The sequence below is a fragment of the Neoarius graeffei genome, chromosome 6, assembly GCF_027579695.1.
Source record: "Neoarius graeffei isolate fNeoGra1 chromosome 6, fNeoGra1.pri, whole genome shotgun sequence".
Taxonomy (NCBI): domain Eukaryota; kingdom Metazoa; phylum Chordata; class Actinopteri; order Siluriformes; family Ariidae; genus Neoarius; species Neoarius graeffei.
This window is the reverse complement of record NC_083574.1, coordinates 29,987,042-30,005,886: the sequence shown is the minus strand read 5'-3', so window position 1 is coordinate 30,005,886 and position 18,845 is coordinate 29,987,042. Positions and strand designations below refer to the sequence as shown.

Genomic DNA, 18,845 nt, shown 5'->3' with positions numbered 1-18,845 from the left:
TTTAAACAGAAAACTAACCCAAGGAGTAGCAGCACAAATCAGCAACTGCTGGCAAATCAAACACTGGCTAAGCGAGAAACAACATCTACAGACAATGCAAATGGGGGTGAAAAATCTATCATCCAGTAGGTTATTCTTGACAAATCAGTCACTACGGCTAACTGACCACGATGGACTCTGGCACAATTTCATCTCATATCATCTTTAGCCGCTTTATCCTGTTCTACAGGGTCGCAGGCAAGCTGGAGCCTATCCCAGCTGACTACGGGTGAAAGGCAGGGTACACCCTGGACAAGTCGTCAGGTCATCACAGGGCTGACACATAGACACAGACAACCATTCACACTCACATCTACGGTCAATTTAGAGTCACCAGTTAACCTAACCTGCATGTCTTTGGACTGTGGGGGAAACCGGAGCACCCGGAGGAAACCCACGCGGACACGGGGAGAACATGCAAACTCCGCACAGAAAGGCCCTCGCCAGCCACGGGGCTCGAACCCGGACCTTCTTGCTGTGAGGCGACAGTGCTAACCACTACACCACCGTGCCGCCTCTGGCACAATTTATTTAAAAAAATAAAAAATAAATAAAAAACCACTTTACTTACAGCTATAGAGAAGTTTGTTTCCAAAGTAAAACAAAAACTGTTTCACTGTAACCCTACTCAATCCAAGTCAAATAAAGGATTGAGTAGCTAAGAATAAGCCAAGAAGCCCAAGCAGTTTTCACAGCCACTGTATAAACAGGGAAAACAAACAAATGCTAAACAGAGAGACAATGATGTCCCCATCTGACCAATACTAAATAGGTTAAATAATTTCTAGATGCTTCTGGACCAAATATTTATAGGGACTTTGAGAAGAGCTACCCAATGGGGAGCTCTCCAAGAACTACTAACCTTCAAGGGCTTTCTTCACCCCCACCCTTTTTTTTTTTTTTGCATTCGCATCACAAGTAGGAACGCTGACGTGACACAAGCCGGCTTGCTAGTATGCCCTTAGCAGCAAATGTTAAAGACTTTCATATTCCACTTTGACACGTCAATCACATCTAGACATCACTGTAGGTCCATTTATCTGCGTTTCCCCTGCCCTCCCATCCCATTTTTAACACCAAATGATAAGAGCTGTTTACCATCGCTGTTTTACAGATTTTTTTAAAAATGCCAGTTGTCGGTGCTGCAGTGGCTCGTGTTCAACCAATGTACTCTTGCATCTGGACCAATCACTCTACTCTTGCATCACTTATGCTGGAGAATACTTACCCTGAATTACAATCTAAAAGTCCCTCAAAATGGCATTTTAAGGTTTATGATCCTTCTCAGTTCCTGTAGGGCGGAGACACAAAAACAGAGGAACATCCTCTAACAGTTCAAAGAATCATGAAAAAGTTCCTCCCATCTGAAAGTGCCCATAGGTCGGAATAAACACACCTGTTAGGAAAGAGGTAAAAGCGGAGGCAGGGCTGAAGACAGCTAAATTTACTTCCTAACATGAGAAACTTTTTGACGAGAGGTTGTGTGATTTTTCTCTTCATCATGTCTTGCTTAAACCATTTGCTCCACTGTCCCCATGATTTGCAGTTGGTACTGCTTTGTTTCATCCCCATCTCTAAGCTTTCAAAAGACGTGCACAAATACAGATATGAATGCAAAGAACAGACAGAAGGCTCGTTCTTCATCTGTATTTAACATTAAGCAAAAATGACCAAAAATAACTTTTCTGCAACCGCAGTTCATACAATGTCCTTTAAACCTATAGGGCCATCTCTAATGCCGCTTTTCCACTACAAACGCGGCTGAGCCGTGCCGTGCCGAGTCGAGCTGAGTCGGGCTGAGCGGGGCTGTTGGAGTTGCATTTCGACTACAACCGCGCTGAACCGTGCTGGCTGGAAGTGGGTGGACACATTGGGTGGAGTTAGCGAAAGTGGGTGGACGTCATGTGATGTCGTTAAGCAGCGCAAACAGTGACATCAGTGACAGTGGCGGAACAAGTCAGAGCCGGGCCGGGGGCGGGGCAAATGACCGGGCCCTTTATTAAAGCTTATCATAACATCATTTTAGGCTACAAAATGTCCGCAACTGCGGTGTTTACCAATTTCAACACTACCGGGTGCAACTATGTTATTTAGTACATCAAGTCCTTCAAACGAACATGTAACTCAGAAACAAAAAACATTAGGATACTGTACATGGCTCATAATAAAACCTCAATAGCCTATACTGCGCACATTATTTGAAGGGCATACGAATGAGCGCTCAGAGTGGTGACAGGAAGAGTCAGAAATAAAAGGAGGGCGGTGCAAACCTCACTGAATGCACTGTGTTTACCAATTTCAACACTACGGGGTTATTTTGTACATTAAGTCCTTCAAACGAGCATGTAACTCAGAAACAAAAAAACATTCGGCGACATACTGTACATGGCTCATAATAAAACATCAATAGCCTACTGCGCGCATTATTTGAAGGGCATACGACGAGCCTTGCGCTCCGCGAACTCGTCCACGATGCTCTGTATGTCACTGATTCAGTGAGCTTTTAAGCGGTAGTCTCACGACCCGAATAGTAAACAATAAACATGGAGGACATGGAGTCGTTAGTGTTGCTGGTCTTGGTGCTGTGGCTTGACAACGCCAACAGATACTGGCAAGAGCGTATAGATGAGGCGAGGCGCATAAGGCTTCAGAAATTCTCGTAATTATTCTTCTTCCGGGTTTGCGGTGTTTACAGATCCCAGCGCGCTAGCGGGGCGTGTGTGGGCATGTGAGGACACTCCTCCTCACCAATCAGTGCACAGGGGAGTGTCTGCTCACGCCCCCAGCCTCAGTCAGCACGGCTTGGCTCGCTTCAGCCCCACTCCAAAACGGTGCGAGTTTTAGGGGCTAAGCAGGGCTGAAACGAGCTGAGTCGTGCTGGTTTTTGGTAGTCGAAACGCGAGCCGTGTCGGGCCGAAGTGAGCTGAAGCGAGCTGAAGTGAGCTGAAAAAGGGTAGTGGAAAAGGGCCATAACACTACAGTCAAGCACTGCGTGCAATACATCAGGAACCAGGGTGGTCACGGTTTCTTCAAAGAACTTCCTGAAAGGAGCCGTTTCAGGCTACCAGACTCCAAGTTCTCCCCAATTTCAAGCTCTCTGACTTGTTTCCACAGAGCAGAGCATTTTTCTCTAAAACACCGAGTTATGATGAAATCTGGGGGAGGGGGGAAAAAAAAAAAAAAAAAAACAGCTCAATGCCATTTTCCCTTGAAGGCTGTTCATAAAAACAGTATGTAAGCCTGCACCTCTCCAGTCTAAAACCTGAGTGCATGGGATTGGCAGGGAAATAAAGCTCCAAGTGGAAGTATAACCATACAATAAATAAACAAACAAAAGAAAGTGGAGCGCAGAGATGGAGGAGAGAGAGATAGCTAAAAGAAAATTTCGGTTACTAGATGGCAAGAATATGAAAAGCACCGAGTTCAGAAATATTATAAAGGAAATAAGGACAATGCTCTCTCTCTTGACTTGTCCACCAGTTTTGTAGTCGAGTCACTAAACCTCGAGTCCGAGTCCAATCTCGAGCCCCCGGTGTTCAAGTCCGAATCGAGTCAAGTCCAAGTCACTTTGGGGGTGAGGGTGGGGGGGGAATAAGGAAATAAGGCTCAGTAACGTGTCAGCAACGCAACTCAATACTTCGCAAAGTGTGTTTTCACAGTTTTTATATAGGTGCACTGATTGCACCTTAATCCTGTGCAGGTGCAAGTCGTTTATGGTGCGCACGGGTGTGCGCTTAGCATGCTTGAGGGTCTATCTGATGCACGCACCAAGGCACACAGGTGTGACACTCGCGCATGAAATTAGAAAAAAATTAATGCAAATATCTTATGCCAAATTAAGACATGTTGCAAAAAATAAAGAAAAAAAAAATGAGTCCTCGTCTCCAATTTATGAGTGCGAGTGCACAATTAATGCATGAGTCCGAGTAATCAATGCTCAATTCCAAGTCAAATCACAAGTCCTTAAAATTAGAGCACGAGTCGGACTCGAGTACTACAAGCCTGTTGTCCACATACACAGTTATCATGGTACACTGTGTTTATTGTATTTTCGTATAAGCTCCATTACCTACACATTCCTGTAGCTTCCTGTATACGAATGGCTTGGTTTTCAGCAACAAGATTGTAAAATGTTTTGTTTTTAACTGCTTCATAAAAAATTGGTTTTGCTCACAGTATTATCCTTCACTGCCATTTACTTGAAATGAAAAATTTGTTTGTGAGCATGTTGCACACCATGGCCTATTCTCTCATACACAAGTTCGTTCTTAGTCACCATGTCTGTTTACATTATTACATAGGTTTTTTGTTTTTTTTTAAACACAGCCTGAGCGTACCACAAGCTTTAACAGATGAGCAAAGATCGTGTATGTTTAAGGCCAATTTATGCTGACAACCCAGTCCTCGTAGATAGCGTCGCAGACAATGTCTGCGTAGCTCCCCCACCTTCGCAGACGCTCTGCGCGCACCTCCCAAAAATTGTGACCACCGCAGAAGCCTCGCAGACAGCGCCGCAGACAAGAGGGCTCTGATTGGTCCACTCTACATCCGCTGTACGCGCACTTCCGCTTCCCTACTTTCCCGGTTTGGTTTGGTTTCACGACCGGCATTTTTAAAAACACGAGCGAAGATGGAGCAGCATGAAGAGCAGTTGATTGAGGAAGTACGTACATCTATACAACTCCAGTTCTAGTCATTTAAAAAAAAGTTCGTCATTATAAGTAACCGGAGGATAAACACTCCACTAACCACACCCACCAACTACTCCTAGCGAGTTCGCGCCCCCTTGCGTTGTGCCGGTGAATAACATCGCGCACGCCTATTACTCCCTGCTCAACGATAAATTACAACTGTCTGCGAAAAGCTATCTGCGAAAGCCTTGTCGCAAGAGCATGCAGAGGCCTTTTGGTGTTTGTGTTAATCACGTCACACAGGTCTGAACAAGCACACCATCACTTTCAAAGCTTCATTAGCCTCATTTACTGAGCCGAATTCATTCTCTAGTCAGTCAGGTGACTATGGGTTGCCTGAAGAACATGCAAGATGTAATGATTATACATTACACATTTAACCATCCATTTATGAAAAACAGAACATAACTTGATATGCTTTACTGCTTAAGCCACAGAGAAAATCCAGAAATTGGAGAGGGCGGCATGAGGAAGTCATCCTTGTCTGCTAAGTGTTTAGAGCTTCATAAAGATTGGCATCTTTCATTCCAAAAATAAAATTTTTCCATGTTCTCCCTCATCAGGTCATGTCCAGTGAAATCTGAACACCGAGTCCGTGCTGACATGGCGACTCGATCCCACAATGCAACATATCAATTCCGAAGCTGCAGGTTTTGCTACAGAAAGCATGAGCTGTGACTCATCAAGCTCTTGTGTGCAAACCTGTGATTTTTCTAACACTGCACAATGTACCTTCGACCCTTCCCTGAAAAGTAGACAGCTTTTTGGTTCCCTCTGAAATTTGGTCATTGTCAGGGAAAATTCTTTTTATGACCTGCACTTGAAAAATCTGAAAGGCAGTACAGCTTTAAGCAGAACAAAATCCCTTAAACCCTCAGGAAGCATTGCACATCTAACCAAGAAGCTACGAATACGGACTTAAAATATCAGACATCATCGTGCAGCGTTTCCACTAAACGAAGGTTTTATTGCACTTCTCCTGCAAACAGCACCACAGCTTGGGATCAAACGAATGCCCGGGACTATCTATGTCATAGCCAAGTGCGTGTATCGCTTTCCCATCATATAACTCTACCCGGGAAAGCAGGAGGAATTTATCCAGAGGTTATCATCAAGTGGTCACCTGATAGTTCTAAGTTGCAAAATCCTAGAAATTCAAAAGAAACTATTTTTAAATGGAGCTGCCCAGTTGGCTGACAATATTTGGGGGGGCAAGCAGCTGTACATTTTCTGGTGCTGAGTCTCAATTGTTTTGTACACCATTTGTTTGTGGCCTTCATGTCCATTCTGTTATATTCTATGGCCCACGCAAACAAAGTGAAGAGGAAGCCATCTGGAATTTGGCTCAACTAGATGGTGAAAAAGCTTACTGTGAATAAACGAATGCAAAGAACATGAAACATTAAATTGCTGTGGGCGGCACGGTGATGTAGTGGTTAGCACTGTCGCCTCACAGCAAGAAGGTCCTGGGTTCGAACCCAGCAGGCCTTTCTGTGTGGAGTTTGTACATTCTCCCAGTGTCTGCGTGGGTTTCCTCCGGGTGCTCCAGTTTCCCCCACAGTCCAAAGACATGCAGGTTAGGCTAATTGGTGGCTCTAAATTGACTGTTTGTGTGAACGAGAGAGTGTGAATGGTTGTCTCGGTGTCAACCCTGCGATGACCTGGCGACTTGTCCAGGGTGTACCCCGCCTCTCGCCCACAGTCAGCTGGGATAAGCTCCGGTTTGCCTGCGACCCTGCACAGGATAAGCAGCTACAGATAATGGATGGATGGATGGATTAAATTGCTGTTTTATAATATTTAAACAATTGATGTCTTAAATACACCAGAAAAAGGATTTTTGGACAGAGGAGGAGGAAATAGCCAAGCTACTAAAGAATTTTTGGGCTTGTAGATGAGCCGATAACTCCTCTCGCCAGAGACAGTCATCAGAAGTGACTTGTGATCAGTTGGTGGTGGTCTGTACTAGTCACCCATTTATCCAAACTTGACTTGCAGACTACCTGGAAAGGCAGCATCACCTGAACCAGCCTGATACTAAACCATGGCACTACTTGTGTGGTAGTGGAAACTGAGCATGCTGAGCGGAGGATAAACTGTTGAGCCGAGCCAGACTGTCCTGCAGACACACGTTATTCTACACAACCAGTGTCCTTATGCTGCCTTCATAATTGGGAGATTTCAAACTTGGGAGCACAAACAAACACAGCCTTCCCAGGCGATTCTCTCAGAAACTGCATGTGTGGACAAGGTGAGTTTTAGGTGCAAAATTGGAATATGCGTTTACTTATCTTGCTTTTTAAGCAGGTAGTCAGAAAACGGTGATAAACACTAAGCATCCTGACCATTACATCAGCTCCAAGGTTCATCAGCTTAGATGACCACACACTTATTATACAAGCGTTTTGAGTTTATTGGTTTTTACTTCAGCACAAACCTACAGGTCTCCTGCAACATTTTAAAATTCACCTCAGACTTGGAAAAACTACTGCGAAGAAATAAAGGCATTAGCCAGATATGAAGAACCTATTTTATGCAGGATGTTAGAAGAGAACATTTTTTGGCTAAGATTCTGCAGACTTTTGAGGCACTTTTGGACCAGAGGAACCTTTTCAAAATTCTTAGAATCGTGACAAGTTCCTCTGTTTTTGTGAGTCCACGCTGCAGGAACCGAGAGCGATTGTAGATCTTATTGTAGATCATTTTGAAGGGCTTCAGCTCGTACTGCAGTGTTGGTACCCTCCAGCACAAGACGAATCACGAGTGACAAGTCTACAGCAATTCGTCAAACATGAGCCAATGCAGTGCCGGCAACTGCCATTTAAAACTAGATAGAACTCAATGCCAACAGTGTCGATGGGGATGCCTCCGCCTGGTAGACTACACGCCTTAAGTTGTGAATTGGGGATGGACATTTGACCTCACAGTAATCTTGACCTGTGACCTTTTAACCTCAAAATCTAATCAGTTCATGTTTGTCCCCAAATGCACAAAATGGTGAAAGTTTGGTGAAATTCCTTTCATTTGCCTTGGAGATATTGTGTTCACAAGGTTTTCGGACAGACATTTGACCTCACAGTGACCTTGACCTTAGACCAGGGGTGTTCAAATTGATCCATAAAGGGCCGTGTGGCTGCAGGTTTTCATTCCAGCCATGCAGCAGCACACCTGACTTGGCTCATTCAATCAACTGAACTGTCTTCACACAGTCAAATACTTGCAGCCACACCCACCCTTGATTAAAGGGTGGGTGTGTCAGTTGATTGAATGAGCCAAATCAAGGTGCTGCTGCATGGCTGGAATGAAAACCTGCAGCCACACGGCCCTTTATGGATCAATTTGAACACCCCTGCCTTAGACCTTTTGATCTCAAAATCTAATCATTTCATCTTTGTCCCAAAGCGCACAAATGGTGAAAGTTTGGTGAAATTCCTTTCATTAGTCTTTGAGATATGGTGTTCACAAAGTTTGGGGATGGACATTTGACCTCACAGTAATCTTGACCTGTGACCTTTTAACCTCAAAATCTAATCAGTTCGTGTTTGTCCCAAAGCACACAAATGGTGAAAGTTTGGTGAAATTCCTTTCATTAGCCTTTGAGATATCGTGTTCACAAGGTTTCAGGACGGACGCACGCACGCACACACGGACAACCCGAAAACATAATGCCTCCTGCACCTTAAGGTGGCGGAGGCATAAAAATCTGTGTAAAACGTTAGCCGTGTAAACAACACGGAAGTCCAGGTTTTATTAACTATATGCGATGGAGGAAATACAGCACAATTTTGACACGTCCAAGTGAAATCTAAAAACAGTCGCTAGCATTTGTTGCTAAGGTCACACTGGCAAGCCGGCTTACGTCGCTTCAGCATGTCTACTCGCGGTGCGAATGCAAACAGAAGAAAGACCTTGAAGGTGTGTAGTTGTCGGGAGAGTTCCCCACTGGGCAGTTCCTCTCAATAAGCCCAGAGAACCGCTTGGTCCGAAAGCACTTACTGTTAAGGGCACCAACATGACGTATTCCATCTTGTGAGAACATAACAGCTCATTTCCTGTTGTCAGTTTTAAAGCAAGTAACTAGCACGCCATACATTATCCTATATTAGCAACCGAGTTTTAGCCTAGTGATTTAGGTACCTACACAACCAAAAAAAAAATGACACCAGATTGAACATTACCCACCTGTCACTAAGGTCAAACTCTGACTCGATACCGTTTAACAGAACACGCACACTACCCACTGGGTGAGGCTCTTGATCCATTTCCTGTGCCTTTCCTTCAGTCCTTCACTGACGCTACTTTTAGCTACCCAACAATGCAGAACACACACTACCCACTGGGTGAGGCTCTTGACCCGTTTCCTGTGCCTTTCCTTCAGGTTTCATTGACGCTACTTTTAGCTGCCCAACAATGCAGTTTGGGGTCATATTGCGCTAGAACTCTGTCTGCACCAACATTTTTATATCGGACATTTATGTTTGGACAACAGCAACTTTTGTTTGTGCTCCCGAGACAAAGCCTGTCCCATTCAGAAGGTGGTGCGAAGACTTTGGTCTTCTAATGGTCGCCATTTTGGAAAAACGTGATGGAACATTGAGTAAATCCCATAATCCTGTTCACTGTGGGAGTGTAGAAGAGCATGGCCAACAAACCTCCAACTAAGGAACACGTCTACTGAGGTAAAAATGAAGAAGGGTGCACTTACCAGCCGTGTGCAAATGCCCCAACCGGCAGCTTAGAACGACAACTGGTGGAAGAGAGCAGAAATGAAGGGATGAGAGAGAGAGAAGTAAAGGAGATTCCAATGAAATGTGGTCAAGTACTAAAATGAATGATGCTGTTGCAAAAGAAGCAATTTCATTACACTAACTAAATTGATGGCCCTTTTGGAATGGCAAATTAATAACCAAAACACTGAGACCTTAAATCCAAGATGTGCTTGGGTCTGAAGCTGGATTTTTATTATTATTATTGCTGCAGCTACTACTAAGCTTTCCACTGGAGCTACAAGGCCAAACTCACCACCACAAGACATCATCTGGCTCACTGTCATTTGTACATAAAGTTTCACACAAGCATCATGGCACGTGTTCAAAAACAAAATATTAAACATCAATTTGGGACCAAATCAACATCTGAAGCACAACTGCACGGTGCAAACTTTCAAAAGCTCCACTTCCTACCCAAACTTGGTGCGTGCATGAAGTGATACTTTTTCAGACTGTGAAAAACTAATTCAGCCTTCAAGATGGCTGCTACTATTGTGTCTAGCCCTCGACCATCCCTTTATCCCGTAAGCAAGCCATTTCACAGTCTTCAACTTGACGGAGGCTCCCAGTGTATCATGAGCAACAAAGTGAAAATATGAGAAAACACACAAACTTAAAATAACCACCAAGTCAAACTCTAAATTCCTCACATTCAATATGAAGCTTTAAAATGGCTGCAACTCCATTTTAAACATTAACTGCAGAAATTCCAGTATCCAGGACGCTGCTTTACAATCTCTGGCACCCTGAAACTAAACCCCAGTGTGTTTATCATTTTCGTGTTTAGTTGCTGACTGACTTATTTAAAAAGAAGAGACTGAGTGTAACATGCAATAAACGATTCCAAGATGTGAACCTCAGGAACACTTACCAGCTAATTTCCTTATAAAACTACAAAGCAAAAAAAAAAAAAATTCCCAGCAAAGGGTCATCACACCAAATATCGACTTTGTTTCATTTATTACAACTTAATGCCCTTATTTTATTTATTTTTTTAATGCAGAAACATTTAAATAATTGTAATTTCGGGTCCAGTTCCTGCAGTTTTATAAGGAAATTAACTGCCAAGTTTTACTGAGCATTTTTTACTTTGACAATCACACTCGCTTCTCATTTTTACAACAACAACCCCCAAGCATTCATTACGTTTTTGTCTGAAATCTGCTCTCTTATGCAATATGCTGCTTTCTTTACTGACAAACATTTTTCTGTAACATTTCATTTTGTGCTAGAAAATTAATAGTTGGAAATCTAACATGTTTTTGGACTGACTTGACGCAAGAGTCATAAAATAAAAATCCCCAAAGTTTGTATTTAAAAAATAGGGGGCCTAAGACTTTTGCACAGTACTGTACAGTGGTGCTTGAAAGTTTGGGAACCCTTCAGAACTTATATTTCTGCATAAGTATGATCTAAAACATTAGATTTTCACACAAATCCTAAAAGCTGCTATTAAACAATTGAGACAAAAATATACTTGGTCATTTATTTATTGAGGAAAATGATCCAATATTACATATCCATGAGTGGCAAAAGTATGTTAACCTCTAATACCCCGTTCACACCGAAAACAGCGAAGAAACAAATCTATCCCCTGGTGACCCAGCATTCACGGTAATCTATTGCCACAGCTCCAGCAGGAATTGGAACCACTGGATTAACGTCCTGTGACCAGTCGTGACATCACTGGTGGTGACGAATGAGGATGCAGTGATATTGCAACGAAAATACTGACACCGACTGTATCGCAGAAATACTTTTTGCAAAGCAAAAATTATAAATAGCCTTTGCTTGAACAAAAATGTTCAGAAACAGGAAGAGAACTCTCACAACAGAGATGTGATGTAGCTCGACTCGTGCCATGTTGCTTACTAGTTAAATGTCTCAGCTTTAGAGTTTCACAACATGGACTTGCAGTCTCCTATCTTGTCTCGCATGTTTTACACAGAGGGTCATGCTCCAGAGCATTCCATTAAATAAAAAGTCAGATGGGAACATTTGACACGCATTACTTTACTGTTATGGAAAACTGCATCGGAATGAAAATCACCTCATACATCTTGTTCCTTTTACCAGATACTTTAATGTGCTTTGTATGTGAGAGGGACTTAGGATTATCAGTTAATTTGAAGGTGAAATTAGAGTCATGTGTTTTCAATCAATGGGATGACACTCTGGTGAGAGTGGGCACCCTGTTTTATTTAAAGAACAGATCTATCAAAGTCGGATCCTCAGAACACGTTTGGAGAAGTGCATCAGTACACGAAGGTGATTTCTGATAACCTCAAAAAAAGACAGTGTTGTTGCTGCTCTTTAGACTGGAAAATGTTACAAAACCAGCTCCAAAGAGTTTGGACTTCAAGTCACAGTCAGACAGATAGAAGAGATTCAAGATCACCATTACCCTCTCCAGGAGTGGTCAACCAACAAAGATCACTCCAAGAACAAAGCATGTAATAGTTTGTGAGGTCACAGAGTAACCCAAGGTCATGTCTAAGCAACTAAGGCCCTGTCCACACGGCAACGGATTCAGGTGAATCCGATACAATTGTTTATCGTTTCGGCTTGGCGTCCACACGGCACCGGCATTTTGGGTGCCCCAAAAAGCAATCTTTTGAGAACGGGTTCCAGAGTGGAAAGATCTGGCAACGTTGCCGTTGCGAAGTCGTCTGGATGAGTAGAACGGATTTGTTTACGATGACATCACAACCACATGACTGAGAGTGCTTCACGCCGGGTAGAAGTGTAACAAACTCAATGCGAGTTGTCAACAAATCCTATAACTTGGTTCATGAAACATGCTTACAAAATATTTTCACTGTGAATATTTATTGTGTAATGGTGCAAAGTGAGAGAGAGAGAGAGAGAGAGTGAGTCAATCCCACCAGCAAAAATAGGGAAAAAAGGAGCGATCTCACCTCTTCAGATGTTGGTTTAAGTCCTACAATACATTCCTCAAAAAGGGCGTAGAACAACAAATTAATCCATCAACGTGTAGCATTCAATTTATTCCAGACCATTAAAGACGCCACCTTCCGCGTAGAATCATACGTCATCCTCGCCGCCATATTGGATGGATCAAAGTGGAGAATAAAGATGCCTCATTCATGTGCTGCGTTTAACTCTACCAACAGGTTTACCGTCCAAACGAGATCACATGGGATTACCTTTCACAGGTGAGACTGGAAAAATACTTTTCATTGTATTTGGTCATTATAATGTAATTTTACGAACAGATTTTTCTGACTTTGTGGCTAATATGAGGTCTCGCGCATAATAGTTTATGCGCATGCGTCCTTACTTCTATTGTTCTGGTGTCTCCGAAGGGACCGTCTTACAGCGCCCCTAGAGGTGTGGCATGTGTATTGCATCATTTTCAGCAAGCGTCGCATTGCCATATGGACCTGATATTTTACTGATCGTTGCCCATGTGGACGCGATATTTTTTTAAATAACATCTCGTTGCCGTTGTCGTGTGGATGTAGCCTAAAGGCCTTGCTCATATTGGCTAATGTTAGTCGTCATGAGTCCACCATCAGGAGAACACTGAACAACAGTTATGTGCACGGCAGGGTTGCCAGGAGAAAGCCAATACTCTCTAAGGCTACATCCACACGACAACGAGATTTTTTTTTTTTTAAATATCCCGTCCACATGGGCAACGGATCAGTAAAATATCAGGTACATATGGCAACGCAACGCTTGCTGAAAACGATGTAATACACATGCCACACCACTACGTGCGCTGTAAGACGGTCCCATCGGAGACACCAGAACAATAGAAGTAGACGCATGCGCATAACTGCACATGAGCACAGTGACTATCCCTGTCACTGTCACACGCACACACTTTCTCACTCCCTATCCTATGGATATAGTCCCTTTAAAATCACGTGCTCATTGTTTGAATGGAGACGCGGAAAGAGGAATGAACGGGGGTAGATGGAAGCCAGTACGCCAACATTCTGATATCCTCCAGGATTCTTTAATGGTCCGGAATAAACATCTGAAGAGGTGAGATCACTCCTTTTTTTTCCCTATTTTTGCTGGCAGGATTGACTCTGCCCTAAGGGCTATTCTCTCTCACTCACTCTCTCTCACTTTGCACCATTACACAAATATTCACAGTGAAAATATTTTGTAAGCGCGTTTCATGAACCAAGTTATAGGATTTGTTGACAACTCGCATCGAGTTCGTTACACTTCTACCTGGAGTGAAGCACATGTGGTTGTGACGTCATCGTAAACAAATCCGTTCTACTCATCCAGACGACTTCGCAACGGCTCCGTTGCCAGATTTTTCCACTCTGGAACCCGTTCTCAAAAGATTTCATTTTGGGGCACCCAAAACACCGGTGCCATGTGGACGCCAGGCCGAAACGATAAACAATTTTATCAGATTCACCTGACTCCATTGCCGTGTGGACAGGGCCTAAAAGGAACATTGCTGCCCACCTCCAGTTTGCTGAAGATCATGTGGACAAGCCAGAAGGCTATTGGGGAAAATGTTGATAGAGGACACCAAAATAGAACTTTTTGGTTGAAATGATAAGCATTACATTTGGAGAAAACTCTGCATTCCAGCCTTATCCCATCTGTGAAAGATGGAGGTGGTAGTATCATGGTTTGCTGTGTCTGAGCCAGGATGGCTTGCAGTCACTGACAGAACCATGAATTCTGAATTATTCCAGCATATTCGAAAGGAAAATGTCAGGACAGCTGTCCATGAACTGAATCTCAAGAGAAAGTGTCATTCAGCAAGACAATGACCCCAAGCACACAAGGCATTCCACCACAGAATGGCTAAAGAAGAATAAAATGAACATTTTGGAATGGCCAAGTCAAAGTCCTCACCTTGATCCAAAAGAAACGTTGCGCAAGCAGGTCATGTGAGGAGACCCACCAGCATCCCAGAGTTGAAGCTGCTCTGTACAGAGAAATGGGCTAAATTTCCTCTAACAGTTATTGCTGCACAAAGGGGTCACACCAGATACTGAAAGCAAAGGTTCATATACTTTTGCCACTCACAGATATGTAAAATTGGATCATTTTCCTCATTAAAAAAAATGACCAAATATAATATTTTGTCACCCGTTTTAATTGGGTTCTCTATCTACTTTTAAGACTTGTGCAAAATCTGTTTTAGCTCATTTATGTCGCAACAAATTCTAAAGGGCTCACAAACTTTCAAACGTCCGTATACATTTTCTGATATTATGCCACAACGGCATCGTATGGGAACGGGAGCAAAACGGCAAAGCTGAAACGTTAATCTATCCCCTGGCAACCAAGTAACATGGACGGTAATCTTTTGCTACAGTCCCAATGGAATCAGAACCATCAGATGTACGTGCTGTGACGGTCATGACATTGCTGGCGATGTCAAGTTTGATGGATTGATAGTGCGCCAAACTATTCATACTGCTTCGATGTAAAGTAACTGGAGGCAAACTCGAAATAAGAAAACATCGGCATATAAGCAAAAATATAACTAGTCTTTGCTTGAACAAATGTTCAGAAACAGGAAGGGACCCCGCTCAACAGAGCCGTGATGCAGTTTGACTCGTGCCATGTTTCTATCTGAACAACGTCTCAACTTGGTCTTTTCACAGCAACGGACTGGCCGCCTCAGGAATCGTGCCTCATATCCGATTTCGCATGTTTTCCACGTCTCGTGGAGGTTTGCTTGCCAGAGCATTCCATAAAAACACAGTCGGGTTGTAATGGACCATATCTGCGACTTTAGGGGTGTTCACACGGCAACTTTTACTCCGGTGTAGCACCGGGGCGGTAGAGCATTCACATGGTACAAAGTTATACCGGTGTAGCCCCTGAAAGCTGCTTAAACCGGTGCAAATCTAACCCTGCTCGGGAGGTGGTTTAAGAAATTTTCTCCGGAGTAAATGCTAGCTTGCGGGGCAGCACCGATATAAAATGGGACATCTGAACGCTACAGGGGTAGACTCGCTACGCGTGAGGAGAGTTGATTACATACGGGCATTGCATAATTTGCATCCTGGTATTTTGCGCTTCCAAAATGGCGAATATCAACAACTACAGAATTGCGTGTCTTCCAGTGTTGCCAGATTGGGCGGTTTTAAGTGCATTTTGGCGGATTTGAACATATTTTGGGCTGGAAAACGTCAGCAGTATCTGGCAACACTGGTGTCTTCATCCACGTTGTTTTTCCAGCACTTGGTGATGCCATGACAACCGGGAAAAGGAAGTACATTTTCACGCATGCACATAGTTCATTTCCGCATTATTACTATCATATAGCACGGTCGCAAAAACTGCCGTGTGAATGCAAGTGGGGCCGCACCGGTGCTAACACGCTTCTCTCTAGTAAGCAGGTTTGTGACGTGTGAACGCTCCATAGAATTTACACCGGTGTAAGATATATCGCAACAAAATACATCGGTGCAGCATCGATGCAAATATGTGCTGTGTGAACACCCCTTTTGACAGTGGGAATAAACTGTTATCTGTCCCATGTTGTTTTTACCTCAGAAAATAATGGGATGTGAAACGGGCTTATGAGACAGTCGTAGTGCAAGAGGGCTTATGTGAAATAACTCTGACAGAACACCTCACTCAAATGTCTCCCTCACTGAAGGTTCTGCTCACTGGACCAGAGCCGCATCACAAGCTAGCACATTTATAGTATTGTATACCTAAATAGAAAGGTTAACCTGTTATCAGGACATGAAGCAATAATAGCTCATGCAACTGAGCAACAGAAATCCAAGTAGTGGTGTTCTCACTAACCAGACTGAATTCGTTTTAATAAAAATCGTATTCGCCATCTTTACTTCCGGGTTTCAACCCGGAAGTGCAGACACCGCTACACCGATTTTTATCAAAAAAAAAAAAAAATCCATTGCCTCCCGATCAAAGCTATCACCATCCCTTATAGTTTCACTGGAACTCCAGTTATTGTCTATAACGTGTCTTAACAGCGAAATACAATTCTAAACAAGTTAAGAACCCTGTACGTTCAATTAAGTCTTGTCTGTTGTTAACTTCAGACTTCAATAAACAATATCGAGCCGCTTGTAACTGCGTCTTAACCAAATGCGACATAATGATCAAGGCCATTTTAGGCCTGAACGATTATCGTCGTCTTTTGTTTATTTTAGCTCGGAAATATACGATTCGTCATGTCTAAACACTGAACTAAGTGACTTTAGCGCTTAAAAGTCGAGAATATGTTAAATGGGTCTACAACCATTATTTATCATGTTTGCTTGAGTATAGTTTATTGTACTTACTCTTACACTGGCCCACTCTCTGGCGTATTTGGCTAGTTAGCATACCGACAACACACTTGTCAACAGACTCGTGATAAATAAATGAAATAAAGCCTCTTCCCGAAGTACATGGGCTCACGAAGGAAAGATCTACGTTATTATGATTAAGTCAGCAAAGTTTAGACACAAATGCGTAGACAGTTAAGCTAAACTAGCTAATAACTTCCCAGCTAATATTCGTTATAGAAACGTCAAAGGGAAAAAAACGTCTTCCGAAATCTAAAGATGTCTCCAAACATGGATTACAGGGTGAATAACAGGACACGACGAGCTGGTCTCTATTACAGTACGTTTTATTTTAACTAGTCAGCAAGGTACACTCAACTAGCATTAGTCGTTAGCTCGCTAGCTGCCCTTTTATATGGCTACGGAATCGCGCGAGCTAACATACATTACTTGCTAATCAGCTAATTGATCTACTGTAGAGTACAGCACAATATTCTTTTACTTTTTTACCTTAACTACGTGTCGTTTCACAGCACTGCTTGGCCAGTTCAAGTTGTAAATAAAGAGTAAATATACGTACCGTTGTTGAAGAGGTTGGCCTATGTGGTTTTAAGCAGGCTAACCTAACATTAAACACACACTGGTGGACGTGTATGCGTGTAAGACCAGGGCTGTGTTCCAATATGCATAATTATTCCCTACCAACGGCGCCGAACTAGTGCGTAGCGCGCGGTCTGTACGCCGACAATTACGCGTTCTGTTTAGAAGCCGACTATACATGTTGGAGCGCAGCCCTGGCTGGCTCCCATTATGCTAAAGCTAACTACGGAAACAAACAGGCATTAAGGCGATGAGCTAGCAGTAGTCTGGTTAGCGTTGACAATGTCGCTGCTTTTAACAACAAAATAACTCAAGTTGTGCCAGGGCTGGCCACGAATAAGAGTGAACACTGTACACACTTGTGTGGATTTAGTGTTATAACCGATCAATCATTTATTCGACAGTCCATCAAACTGAAGCAACATTTTTGAAATAACATCAAGTAACGTTAAACGTAACCTTATTATCGCAGTGCCTGATAGCTAACTGCTGACTACAGAGACATGATCTTTACTAGAGAACCAAATGTTACTTACGTGCGATGTGTATTTTACTTTGGGGGGAAATGGTCTATAATTCACTTCGAAATCTAATCAACGTTGTTGTTAAGAAACGAATCAAGTGGCATATTGGATATCTACCAGAAACAGAAAGCGAAATGGCCTCTGAACCTTCACTGCATCACAGGCACACAAAAATAAAAACCAGGAACATGATTTCGACAAGTGGAGATCATGTTTTGCCCGCAAAAACATCACTGTTTTTCCTTTGTTAGCACACATATCGCGAAACTTTCTGCCACATAAACTCATTCACTGTAGACGCTGGTAAATAGTGTTATTACCGATGTTTTTGCAGTGTTGTTGCTGTTACAGACAGTTGCAGCAGCTCCACTAAGATTACTGTAGGCTAAATCTCAAATAACACCCTGCTATCTATATAAGTACACTACCTAGGGTACGAAATAATGACTTCTACAACTACGTAGGACCCTTTATGAAGAATAAATAGTGTATTTGAGACTCGGTCCTTGTCACTATCCGATCAGCTTCCCCCCTCCCCCCCACCGCACGATTTAAATTACGCATGCGCCCAATTTTTACGCAGGCGCAGTACGGGAGAAAGTGACATCACTTCAACAGCTGAGCGACCTGCATTCTGTTCCAAAACAGTCCGGTGTTCTGTGTGGCAGTGAATTTAAAACAAATTAAATTTTACGATCCTAAATAGTTAAAGCGGTTTTGTATTATAAGTGGAAAAAGCATACATACCCTGATTTTTATTAGCCCTCTTTTTCAAAAATATCACTCGTCAATATGAACTTTAATGCTCCATACACATAATAACATTTGTGTCCTTTGTAACATGATTAATCATTAATTGTTTAATAGTAACGTTCAGAATGACTAACACACAACCTTATGGACACGACTAACGTTTGTTCCGAGCGTATTACGCCGTAAAGAACGAATTGCGGAATAAAGAACTTC

At 42.9% G+C, this 18,845-nt stretch overlaps 1 protein-coding gene across 6 annotated transcripts in view; it reads right to left on the bottom strand.

Moving 5' to 3' along the window:
- Positions 1–18,369, bottom strand: part of trip12 (thyroid hormone receptor interactor 12) — a 167,863-nt gene extending 149,494 nt beyond the window's left edge. Inside the window, exons 1-2 of one of the 6 annotated variants that reach the window (XM_060923554.1) lie at positions 18,200–18,369; positions 9,436–9,477 (exon numbers count right to left, since the gene is read on the bottom strand). The gene's annotated coding sequence lies outside the window, so the exon portion shown is untranslated. Of the gene's footprint in view, positions 1–9,435; positions 9,478–14,353; positions 14,376–17,335; positions 17,445–17,891; positions 18,131–18,199 lie in introns of those variants that run through there. The other 5 variants (XM_060923555.1, XM_060923553.1, XM_060923556.1 and 2 more) reach the window with 5 other exon arrangements.
- Between the last annotated feature and the right edge of the window lie 476 nt (positions 18,370–18,845).